This window comes from Gavia stellata, chromosome 21 (assembly GCF_030936135.1).
Source record: "Gavia stellata isolate bGavSte3 chromosome 21, bGavSte3.hap2, whole genome shotgun sequence".
Lineage (NCBI taxonomy): Eukaryota > Metazoa > Chordata > Aves > Gaviiformes > Gaviidae > Gavia > Gavia stellata.
In genome coordinates, this window is record NC_082614.1 from 15843966 (window position 1) to 15857237 (window position 13272).

The window sequence follows — 13272 nt, forward strand, 5'->3', positions numbered from 1 at the left end:
GAGTCCGCTCAGGGGCTGCTCACACCGAGCCTCTGTAGCCCTGACCCCCCACCGAAACCTGCATCCAGGCACCCCTGGGGACAGCCTGCTCATCCTCTACAACCCTACAAGAGGAAATTCTTGAAGCGTGCCAAGAAAATAAACATGATCCCAGAAAGAAAAATCAAAATACCTCCCACTCATGTATTGGATCATCACCTTGTCAGACACCCATGCTGTGAGCACATGGGTATGAAATAACCATGAGTGTTTGAGTGTGGAGATGGCTCTCCAGCACGAGGTGTCATCCCTGGCTGCAGGCACGCTACCAAGCCCGTGACATCCCTGACTGCAGGCACGATTTCAGCCCCACGACAGCCCCCGTGCAGCCCAGACCCCTGCGGCGGGTGGGTCTGCAGCAGCAGCCGTGTCCAGCATGCGTTGCATGGCCAGCTGGGGAGTGGATATACAGCCACCAAGCCCAGCGCCGATGCCACCGGTGTGCACCCAAGCCGTTTTGCATCGCAGGAGGCTGGGAGGACAGCACCGGCTTGTGTTTCTGACTTGCCACTGCTCTAGTCAAGTCCTTTCACTTGCCTTGTGAGCACGGTCATGGATCAGCTGGGACCGTCCTGCTTTGGATCATCTCACCAGTTCCCGCTGGGCATCGGAGCTGGAAATGAAGCCCTGCTCTCAGCTGCAGCGAGACAGCGACCTGCCTGCAACAGGCACCTCCGAGCCCTGCGCTGCACCCCAGCCCCTGCCTGGCATCTCCTCCCGGTGCCCCGGTCACCCCACGTGTGCCGAGGCCAGCGGTGCCGGCAAGCCGTGTTGCAGGCGTGGAACGCGCCTGCTGTTTCCCCTGGCTTTGGGGAAGAAGGAACGAACCGTGCCTCGCGCAGCCAGCAAAGCCTATAGCAAAGGCAGTAAGTCATCTGCTCCTCTCCCTTGCAGTGCACCCCTGTTTAATGAGACTATCCATCACTGGGGCTTTTTTAAGCTATCAGCATGGTTCAGGGTGAAAGACTCAGCCATCAGTCACGGGGATCCATCAGTGTCTGAAGGCAAAGGCAGAGGCACCGACTGCTTCCCAGGGCCCAGAGCAGCGCTGCACTGAGCCCCCCACGCCCCTCACCTCTGCGATCTGGGGCGCAGCACGGTGCCTCGTCCCACCAACAGCATGGCCGGTGCCAGAAAGGCTCCTGCTGCTCTGCCACGGTGCTCAAGGCTTTCTGAGCAGACACCATTAATCCAGACCCCGGGATGAGCCCCTGTTCCGGCTGTGCCACCTTTCCGGCAGTGCCAGCGCTGCGGCGCGGGGAAAGCTGTGTGCAGCAAAGAGCTGCTTCTGCCAGGGCCGTTCAAGGCTGCATACTGAAAAGGTCAGGCTGACACAGTGCAGCCTCTCGGTAGATGATCCCCCAGCCCCGCAGTGGTACCAGCCCCGTGCCATCCCTTGGCTTGTTTATTTTCTCTCTTGAAAAACACCGTGGGAAGGGAAGCAGAGCAGCTCGGAAATGGGAAGGCGCAAGGGCAGTGGGATGAAAGGGATGAAAGCAGATGGCGAGATGGGGAGGGACCAGAAATACCTGGAAGGCTTGAACTGAAGAGAATCGGTCTAATATGTGAATAAGTGCATTTTCCACAGTGCTGCGCGCCACAGGAGGACAGGCAGGGCCTGCCTGACAGGTGGCTTCTGCACCATGAAATCAATCCCACCCAGCTCACACAGGCATTTCTGCTGGGAACCAGCGTTCGTTCCAGCAGGAATCCTTCCTGGGTCTCGCTAACCCACCTCGGATCAACACCCACAGTTTGAAAATGGAATTAGAGCAGTGATGAGTAAATTGAGACCTTTTTTACGGAGTGGAAAAGAGCTTATGGAAGTGAGAAAATGCCAGGAATGACTGGTTTTTAAGGAGGTGTGGGACACGTCTGTGCGCCAGGAGGAAGCTTGCACAGAGCAGCATTGGTAGCAACACGGTTCTCCGGTGTGGAGCCTGGCACTGCACCGTGAAGACAACAGCCACAGAGACCACACACCATTGCAAGTTCATGTGTAAACAGCAATTTGTGACAGCACACAAGCATCGCTCCATAACATCCCTGAAGTACAGGCTCAGCAATCCCTAAAGAGATTTGTTCAAGGAGCGCTGCGTTTTGCAGAGTGCAGGAACAGCCTTGGCTAGGGCACAGGGAGCTCCTGCCCACCCCGGTGCCAGCCTTTGCTCGTAAAAGCCCATTAAGCAGTTGTGCAGCATGGCTGGCATTGCACGAGGAACCGCAGTCCTGACCTCCTCGGGCCCCAGCCCACAGGGAGCAGATCCTGGCTCAGCTCACCAGCACTCGCACTGGCGCGGCAGGGCTGGAGCACAAGCCCTGGGCACGTCCCAGTCCAACAGGCGATGGCAGGGCTAGCCCGAACAGCCCTGCTGCAGCGAAACGCCCGTCCCCACCAGCTGCAGGGCAGAGCGATGGACCACATCGAGCCAGCACATTCCTCGAGGTTCAGGGGTCCTGTGCAGCCCCTTTTGCCGACAGTCAGGCTTTGCAACGGCCACCGAGATGTTTCTCAAGGCGCTGGGGCACGCGGCAGCCTTTGCATGAGAGGAGCCCACCAGGAGCTGGCAGCGGAGGCAGAGGTGTGCAGCCCTCTCCGTGCCTGCCCAGAGCTGAAGGTGTTCAGGGCAGTGACCCCCCGCGCACTGCCCTCCCCTTCAGCCCTCTCCTGCCATCAGGGTTTTTATCAGCTCCGGGAAGAAGTGGAACAGGACCCTGGAGCTAATCTGAGAGGAAGTCCCTGCCTTGGGCAGAAAGGCTCTTCAAGGATGTTGGAGAGCATCGTACATGGGCTCTCACGCACAGGGAAGCTTCCGAGGATCATGGAGGGCTTCGCAGGCACGGAACAGAGACGGCACTAAGTGGGGGCATGAACACTGCACAAATCTGCCACCACATGTACAGAAAAGGAAGCAAATACAAAGGCTTTACAAAAAGTCTGAATTTTTGGAGGACCGTAAGAGAAAAATCCCTGCCCGTAGTTATAGATGTTACATTATTGGTGTTACACGCTCAAGCCCTTGGCTCCAGACATGAAGGCTTATACAGCTCATCCCCTCATCTTCCTCAGACCCAGGAAGCCACGCATGCGGCTGGGGAAGGTCCCCATGACTCAGGGCTGTGTGTCATCATGCCCGGTGATGGCCCCATCACACTCATGTGCACGCAGCCCAACATGCGACCTGCCAGGGCCAGGCCCTGCGAGCAGGCAGGACACATCACGGAAGTTCATACGTGATGGGGACACTTGCGGGTGTCTGTGCTCTCACACACAGTATACATACATCCATACACGCGCGTGTTCAAGCTCTGTTCTTCTGGGTTCGCGTGCATCTGATCGTGCCTCTATGCATAGCTTTATGGTGCAGGCTTACAGCTCCCCCTCCCCAGGTAATTATGGAAATGGTGACTATATCTAACTCTTGCAAAATTAGCACTTCTCTTGAAACAGCAATGACTTCATCCCCAGACCCACAGTTTTCCTGGTTGATGTCAGCAGAAGCCAGATCAATTTGTGCCTCTCCCTGGCTATGGGCCATAGCCAGAGTCAGAGGGGAGGGTCCCACACCGTGGGGCTAGCAGCGGCTTCTCTGACTGTCCCCCTCACACCCCCATGCAAAGCCCGCAGCAGCGGTATGGCTCATCTGAGGGCCTGAGTTGCTGAGCGGTAATTCATTACTTGCTTAAAATAAGAGCCTGAGAGGAGCTTGCATGGAAGCATCTTTCAACCTGGGACAAGGGCATGCACCAGCACTGCCGAGGGGACAATGTAATTAGCACAAAATCATTACAGCTACAGCAAGCAGAGCTGGAGTCCCCCAAACGAGACACCAAGCATGCTTTGAACTGGGCAGGCAACACGTTTATTCCAAATTGGAGCCTCTCTGAATGCACAGCTTGCCTAATCCTCTCTGCCCACCCCTCCATCTCCATCACTGCCAGGTCTAATCCTGCAGCAGCAAGCAGAGCCATCGCTCCTGGGAGCGCCACCACCATCCCTCCGAGATAGCCTGGAGAGGCGGCTGGTCCTGGAGCCGGCTGGTCTGGGGGCTGCCAGTCTCCCTCCTTCCGATCCCCCTGTGTAATAACACACTGCCACACTTGACAGCTTCCCTTATCTGCTGCCAGGCTGATCAGTTCTGGCTGTAATTTCATGCTGTTATAAGCAATCACACTTGTAAAGCAAATATCATGGCCGTGTTTCATAGCAGAGGATGTGAAGTCGGCTTTTAAGCACCGGAGAAATCCCAGCTGGCAGCTCCTTCCTCTGTCCCTCCGCCGGCACCAGCTCACCTCGGTGCCCGGGCATCCCCGCAGCCACCCCCTCCCCACGCCTGCTCCCGCTGCGCTCAGACCCTCTTCCTTGTCCCAATCCCTCAGGCTTTGGCCGAGACAGCAGCTTGCAGCCACCAGGGCATGCAGAGATGTGCTCAGGGGCGGCCTTAGCACACAGCAGAAAAGACAAATGACTCCGGGCAGTGCCGGAGCCACACACACACTCACGTGCTTTGCATTCACCACAGACAACATGTGCGATCATCGCTGAGCCCCGACCAAGCCCAGGGCAGCACATGGGCTCTGGCACAGCAAGAGGAACAAATGTATTGAAGATGTCAGTGCAAAACTTTGCTTTTATGGCAGGGGGCTGAAACAGCCCAGTGCTGCTTCTCTCCTGAGCCTTCACTAGCCTTTTACTGTGTCTCACATCAGTCCTTTTGCACAGGATGCAATGGGCAGGTCATTAGGATCAGAAACCACCCTCCCCTCAAAAAAAGCACTTCTCCCTTGGGATGAATCTGACCTGGTAAAGATGCTGCTTTGTCTTCCCTGGGCTGGTGAGAGCAGTGGGGACCAGCTGGGACACGGGCAGGCGGCGAGTGATCCTCCAGCTCCTGTCGCATTCACTGCAGGGAAAAGAAGGGAGCCATGAATGCTGAACCTCCCAAGGGCCAAGCAGGGCTATTTTTAGAAATAAAACCGAGGTTTAAGACATTTGCAGCTGTGTTTTATAACAAGCCATTTGTAGACTTGCCTATGTGGAGGGATCGCCCCAGGGAGACAATGCCAAGCTGAAACCCCACTTCTCAGGGCTGGGCAGGAGAGCACCCTGCACAGATCCCAGCCTGGCATAAGCCCACCGTGACCCCGTGGGAAGCCAAGCACTTGCTGGGGATGGTCCCGCACTGCCCCGGGTGCTGCCGGAGAGCAGCCAGCCCCGGGGCACCCTGACTTTGCTCCAGGGCTCTTTGCTCAGCCCCCTCACGGACAGCACAAGGGGGAGGCAGCCAGGGCTCCCACCCTGCCACGCTGTCCCTGGGGAGCCCGGCGTGCCGCACTCCCTCCCTCACCCACCCGCCGAGGGAGCAGAGACTCCAACGAGCACACGAGGGTATTGCTGCAAAGCGGGGTGAGAAGCCCGGCCCTGCTGACAAAGCTCTCCTTCACCCCCAGCCGGCTGCAGAGAGCTGGGCTGTGGCACCCAACACCAGGACACGTGCAGGACACCAACCCCTGCGCTGGGCTGTCGAGAAACCCTCTCGCAAGCACAGAGCTACGCACCGTTTGCGCAGTGTCAGCCCAGCCGCCCCCCCAGACACAGCCCCCTCCACACCAGCAGCCTCCCGGGAGGGGCAGCCCCGGCCCTTTTTCATGGCTCCCGCTAAGGAGCCCCAGGTGGAGGGGAGCTTCCCCAGCTGGGCTGCATCCCGGACCTGCCCCTCAGCTCCAAAATCTCCTCCCTGCTGCTGGGTGCCAAGGAGAGGGGGGTCAAGAGGCGGCTACCCCGCAGGGGAGCTCAGGCAGTCACAGCCCGGCCCCGCTGCCGTTTCCCCACAGCCCTTCGCCGTGCACGTCCGCATCAGCACTGGGGCTAACGCTGGTGTAGCTGAGTTACCCCTGCATGCTCTGCACAGGACGGCACTGCGTCTGCTGCGGGGCAGATGCACGGTGCCTTCTAGGCACAGCATGCCATGCACCCACAAAATGTCCTGAGCGCAAGACGTGGCGTGCGGCTTTGCTCCAGCTGAACACGAGGCGTGCGGGGGCAGAGAGCTCCGCATCGCTCCCCACTGCAGAGTCTGAGGGAAGGAGCATGAATGATTCCTGCAGAGCCAATTGTGCCTCGCACCACGTAGCGCAGCCCTGCGCAGACACCTTGTTAGACAGGCAGAGAATGTGTCGTGTGTTTTGGGAAGGAAACAAAACTCCTTATGGTGCTCTCCATCTGGGCTGAAAGGTTGCCTGGAAGGAAGGACAGCCAAGTGCGCAGGGCACTGTACCAGGGCGAGCGAAACCTGTCCCGCTTCCAGCCCGGCCCCCCCGACACGTCTCTGCTTCCCATCCCTCCGCATCGTGTGCCACCGTCCCCCACCGGTGCTGGGAAGAGGGGCTGGGAGCCACGGGCTCAGCGGGAAGGCACCATGGCTCTGCTAGCCAGGTATCGCAGGGGAGAGGACGCGTCCGCTGAGGGCAGCCAGGAAAAGGATGACAACCTGAGAAGTGATGCATCTCCTTTGGCCATAGCAGGAGGGGAAGAAGAGCAGCTCGGCTGAGCCATGGGGGCTCCTGGGGGGAGCACGTTTCTCTGTCTGCAACTGGCGATTTTCAGCAATGAGTTGGGATAGGGATGGTCCCACCTGCAGCTCTTCCAGCAGGATCAGGCTGCAAATGCTTGAATTTAGTTCCAAGTTGTCAAATAGCTTTGATGACCTGATGGAGGACAGCCCCCGCACCCGTTTCACCTTGGTTTTCACTCTTGCGTTTCTGAAGAGTTTGTATTGCAGCAATGCAATGGAAAATCTTTTTAAAGAGCGATAACTCCCTAGTCCTGTCATTTAGCTTAACACAGGACAACTCTGGGAGGAAAAGACTCGTTAGCATGGCTGGCCCTTTGCTGGCTCCCAACACCCCAGAAACCCCTGCATCCACCTGGGCTCAGCCCCTGCACGGTGCAAAGGTGCGTTTTCGGGCAGGAGAACATGCAGTTTCCATTCCTGTGTGCCCCAAGGGGAATTGCTGCTTTTCATCTTACTCGTTTTTATAAATCCAGATTTGGGCCCAACCAGGCTCCTCATTAGGAGGAGATTTACAATCTGTGCTAATAGCGAGGCTCCTGCCAGGACTCCTTCGAACGGCGGCAATTCATGCTGTGCCCAAAGCTTTCAAAGTAAACAGCTCATCTTGGGGCTGCGAGGATGATGAGGAGTCGGTCGGCGCTTCCCCTCTCCTAGCCGTCCCCGGCAGCAGGTGACCGAAGCCTTTGAAGGGTGGGGAGGAGCTGGCAGCGGCTCAGGGGACCCTCCCGAGCTGCAGGGACTGCACCCGCTGACTGCAGGCAGCAAGGTGTTCAGAAAGGAATCGGTGGTGGCGGAGCTGCTCGGAGCTGTGGGATCGGGACTGAGATCAGGCTCAGGCTCAGGGGGATGTTTGCAGCCGCAGCCCAAGCAAACAAACAAAAGAGCCAACAAAATTCCCAACTTTTCCCTTCCTTCCTGGGAGAAAAGCCAGGGACTCAAACTGCTCTCTGGTACTTGTCACCCATGAGCTTTTCATGACCTCATCCTCCACCTTCCCCAGGGAGCCCAGGCACCCCAGCCCCCCGGACCCCCATCCCTCTCCTGCCCTCCGGCTCTAGGGTCGAGCCTTGCGCTGGCATGGCCGCGCCGTTCGGAGCCGGCCGCATCTCAGGAGAGGGATTATTGATCCGCCGGCATCCTGCACTGTGGCGAAAGCCTGCTGCAAAGTTTAATTAATTGATCAGTGAGTGCTCAGAGATCCCCAGATGAAAGAGCCACGTAATTACCAAGTATCATCCGGTGGCACTCAGAGTAATTGCAGTAACTACTGCTTGGGGTTAGCTCTCAGAGGCAGAATTACCTTGGTGTTTAATGTCACCCTCTGGGGACAGACGACATTCTCCCTGTGCCATGGAGAAGGGACTGGAGAGCTTGGGCCTGGGAAACAAAATCCCTTTCTGCATCCCCTGGGATGCTGGTCCTCGGGGGGAGGCTGGGGACAGCGGGAGGGTGGCCCGGAGGGGGCAAGTTGAGGAGCTACTCTTCAGCCTCCCGACTTGGAGCAGGGACCTTTCGAATCACAGAATCGTTCAGGTTGGACTGGACCACTTGAGATCTCCTGGTCCAGCCCCACCAGCAACCCCATCAATCAACCACCCATCACCAGTTCCGCGGAAGCCCGTTGAACATCTCGGGGTTTGGGCAGCAGCGCTGATGCGAAACTGTGCTTGTGCAAGCAAACGGACTCTCCCACGGGGAAGCCCTCGGCAGGGCTGGTCCCCAGCACGCCCAGGGACCCGGGGACCGAGGCTTTCCAAAGGAAGGCACTGGAGCCTAAAAAAACTGTGGTTATGCAGAAATTCAGCTCCATGTGGGTTTCTCTGACAATTCCCAGCCTTATTTTAGATTTTTACGGTCTGCCATAAAAGCAGTTATAGTAAATTATTAGACCTACATGTGGGCTGTCAGGAGGCTTCTTACATTTTAAATCCCCTCCAATGTTGTTAACTCATTGCACTCAGCCGGGCTGCGGGGACCACGTCCCTCCAGCCCGCGGGCGAGACAGGCCGCCGTGCCCCTGTGCTCTGCCCTCCACGAGGCATGAGGGCCTGGAGCCTTGTCCCCTTGCCACCACGCTGGGCTTACGGGTGGATAAACAGACCTGCAGGGAGAGGGAAAGCTCAGGTGTGATTTCCTGAAAACGAGGGCTGTGCTTGGGAGGAGAGGTGGTGGTGCCGCATGGGTATCAGCAGGACGCCGTTATTCCTGGAGGTATTTGAGCTGGACATCCACTGCTGAGCTGCCCCAGCGCAGAGCTGATTCTGCATGGTCAGTGGGCATTGCTCCCCAAATCACAGGGAAGAAGAGCAGCTGGGGACACCCCAGTGCCGGGGAGAATGCCACGCACCAAGCAGCAGCACCGGTAAGAGCATCACCATTCCCCACTTCAAGGGCATCTGCCCCAAGAGCGGCTGAAGCCCGAGGTCAGATGCAGCCCGGGGATGATCTCTTTGCAGCTGAAGGTGCTGCAGCCAGTTGTTCCCCCCTAACTCCACTTCACCCAGTTCCTGTGTGAGGATCTGGCAAAAGACGGGTCCATGTAGGATGACATTAAGGTTTCCAGAGATGTATCCCCACCGCTTCACCTCTTCAGTCCCAGCTGGCAACGATATAAAAGTGCAGAACAAACCCCATGGGTATTTTGTATGAAGGGACATTGTCAACACCAGGACACACAGGGCTCGGGACCCAGCAAGCACATGGGGAGCCCGGGCTACGTGCAGCGTGCCTTACCCCACAGAGCTTTGCCCCGACCTCTTGGGAGTCAAAAATAGTCCTCACTAAGTCATCCTAATGGCCAGGTCAAGGGAAAGCGGAACAGTTTTTGCTTCTACTGCCAAACACAAAGCAAAAACTGATCTCCTGGGTGCTCGGGAAAGTTTTACAAATTTCACTGGTTTATTCTATTAACCCTGTGGCTGCTCCAGGGAGCTCAGCAGTCATGTCTGCAATAACATGACCTCCCTTTAACCCGCAGACACCGCTCCTTCCCTGCTCTCCCAGCCACTCACCAGCGCAGAGCCCATCTCCCAGCCCTGCCTGAGCCGCAGCCCGAGCAGCTCCGTGCTTTGGTGCAATCTCAGGGCAAGGGACTCCCCAGGGGCCAAAAAGAGCTGAGCTGACATTGAGCACACTCGTGTCATTCAGCTGACAATTGCAGCAGCTCGTTGCTTTGCACAGTAATTAGCTGCAACTGGAAACTGCTTCCGCAGCGCTGGCGGTCGGGTAGGAGCGGCGTGGAGGTGCCGAGCTCTTTGGGCAAAGCACCACAGAACAAATTGCAAATGTCCCTTAATGCAGTTGTGTTTCCCTGACGGGCAACAAAACCCGCTGGGCTGGCAAGCGGCCGGAGCTGTGATCCCTGCTGCATCACTGTGCTTGTCTTCCTCAGCGTGGAGGGATGCCACAGCTGGGGACTGTCCCTTTGCAGGGCCTGCCCGTACCCCCAACTGCTCCAACCTCTCGCTCACTTGGGGGCTTTGGGATTCCCAGCCCTTGCAGCAGGCTGCGGTACCAGGGCTGGCGTCGCCTGATTGGAAACTCCGGCCGGAGCCACCCCGGGGAAGTGCCTCGGTCCATGCCTGATGGGACCAGGTGACTCACAGCGAGTGGGCAGTGGACGTGTGCCCATGCCAACACCAGCTAGCATCCTTCTTCTGCAACAATCCTCCACCCCTTGCCTTGAAATATGTCTATAATAAAGCCGCACATGGGTAGAGCTGCAGGGTTTTATTAGCGGTGCTGCTGCAGACCCGCCTGGAGACCCCCAAGCCCTTGCCAGGTGTGATGCAGCAGCCGGCGAGGGCAGCGCCGGGTTTCGGGCAGCCCTCAGCCGGCACTGCTTCCGAGGGTGGGAGCGGTTTCCTCCTGCAGCTAAATGAGGTTTTAGGAGGTCTGAGCATGACGGGCAGTGGAAGCAGTATCGATCGCCGGGTGCCCCAGGCAGCAGTGGCGGGCCCGGGAGCGGGCTGTCAGCAGCAAGGGTGTGCACAGAAACCCTGCACATGGTTTCTCTGGGCTGGCTGGAGAGGCTTGGCCACAGGGTGGGCCAAGCAGGGAGCCCTGAAGTTAAACCAGGGTGAATCCAATTGCTCCCACACGTATGCAGCCTCAGGGCAACGACTGCTCTCTTCCCACGCGGAGCGATGTAGGCACAGAGGAGCTTAACATTGGCAGGGAGCCCTTGCTCTCTACAAAGAGCTTGGCCTCTTGTGGGACACGTGCATATAAGGGAGAGAAGGAAAAATAATCTCTGCTGCTGCAGTTGTCACCATCATCAACGTTACAAGTGCAGCTACGTGTCTGAAGAGACCTTTCTGCTCTGGGGCTTGTACGTACCGAGGGTTAAAAGCAAGCCTGCAGCCCACGAAAGCCCCTTCCATGACAACTGCTTCTCTCTGCCAAACGTCTCAGAGCCTGGCCAGGAACGTCATCTGAAAACACGTGGCTTCGCGCTAATTGTAATGGAGGAACCGGGGGACGCAACTGGTTATCAGCGGCTGCACACCGGCCCGGGGGTCCTTCGGCTCTGCGTGCCAGGCGGCCGGCTGCCGTCCTGCGAGGCACTGCAGCCTTGCTGCACCTGAGACGTGCCTGCAGACACGGTGCGTGCTCCTGTCCACAGGCGCAGGCTGCAAGCACGAGCTCCTGCCCGTGGGTGCCTGCTGCAGGCAGGACGCGGGCAGGGCCACGGCTGGCAGCTCTTTGAACCTGTGAAGCGCGTGCCATGAGGAGGCAGCGAGAGGCAGGTCCTTTCGCACGGGCGCAGGCGCTGCTTGCAACGTGCCAGAGCTGCAGGAAACAAGGCTGGGTGCTTTCAGCCGAGGGACCGTTCCCGGCACAAACACTTACGAAGACGCCCCTGCCTGCCCCCCCTCCCGCCAGCAGGCAGGGCGCAGGGGTTAATGGGCAACGTTACCCAGTAAACTAGGCAGAAAGATTTGCATTTGTTGGCGAGAGAGACTTCCTTACTAGATGGTTTGTGTTTGCAGTACATTAGCTAATCTCATTTCAGCTTGCGCTACATCTCCCACCGTGCGAATGCACACGCACACACACTGCGATGCTGAAGCCCTGCCAGGGCCCCACACATGTTGTTTCCAGTCTGCCTGCTCCTCCCTCCTCCCCAACCTCCCGCCTGCCTTTCCGAGTCGCGCCTGCATCCCCACGGAGTCCCCCAGGCACTGATGCCTCCGCAAACAGGGAAGAACCACGGGGCTGGGGCCCCCATGCAGGGTGCCGGAGCCACCGCGGTGGCCAAGCCGGGCTTGGCACCCACCCTTCCGAATTGCTCAGAGCAAAACCCCTGCGTGGAGCTGTGCCCAGATCCTGCCTCAAGCACAGAGCCACGGGGCTGGCACCAAGGGACAAGCCCCTCCGGGAAGGGCTGCTGGAGCCCATAACCAGCTGCACGAAATACCGGGAACCAACACTGGACCTTCCAGCCTCGACAAATCCCTGTTCACAGGACTCTGAGCAGGTGCTGGGAGCCAAAGTACTGCTGTTTCAGAGGAGGCATTTATATGGCAGCACTTACTGACTGCTGGTAGGTTTATTACCAACCCCTTGTCATACTGACACACTCAACAGCGTGAAGTTAGAGCAAGCCTTGATAATAGCTCTGCACAAGCGAAATGTTATTATTTCGCTAAGATCTCTGGCAATAAATAGGCCTGTACCCATGTAACCTCACAGTGCTGCAGGACAGGCAGCGTATCTGCACGGCGGGTGGCATGGCGATGTGCACGGGATGCACCCACACCTCTGCGCTTGAGGCAGAGCGGGAGGGCTGACCCAGCCACTGTTGCAGGGAATGCGTGTTTTAGGGGCTTTTCGCTGAAAACAACTGAAAAGTATCCGCCCAAAGGCTCCTTGCAGGCGGAGGGACGAGGCTGGAGGCAGTTAATGGCTTTCCACCTGCGGGAGCTGCGGAAACGCTACCAACAAAGCACAGGCTCTGCTGCCAAGTTCTTACAAGCTAATCAATTAAAGCATCACAGCTTGGAAGACGGGTCAGAGCAAAGCAGCACAGTAAGGATTATTTTTTTTTTCATGAAAAGAGCTTTAGAACAAATCCCCTTTTCCCCCACAAAGAGAGCAACCAGCCCCTGCAAAGGAAACCAGCCCCAGGGCACCGGGGAGTGCCCACGGGTGGGCTGGGAGGGGACTGCTGCCTCCCCGGCGAGGCACGGCCACCCACTGCCCATTAGTGCCACTGTCCTGCTCCCTGTGTCACAGGTGCTGGCTCCCCGGGTGATGCCCAGAGCATGGGAGATGCAGGTATGTCCCTGCTAGCCCACGGCTTTGCTGCTCCTGGGGCACAGAACCCGTCAGGAATTTGCTGTGCGTGAGGGCTGCCACTGCCTCTCCGCGATGCCACGGTTAAGTAAAGCACCGCTCCTCACTCCAGCTGCAGGAGCTGCCGCCAGTATGGGATCTTCTCTGACCTGGGTGATGCCGACTGCTTTTGCCAATGCAGAGGCACCCTCCAGTCTGTCGGACCTCCGAGTCCCTTCCACTGCTGCCCAGAGCACAGCTCTCCCGTCCCAGCTCTCTGTTTCAGGACACGGAAATTAGCATTTGACTGGCTAGACTATATCTAGTTTAATAATTCATCCTGCGCTGTGAGCCAGGTTGCACCGTATGACTGCATGTCTCC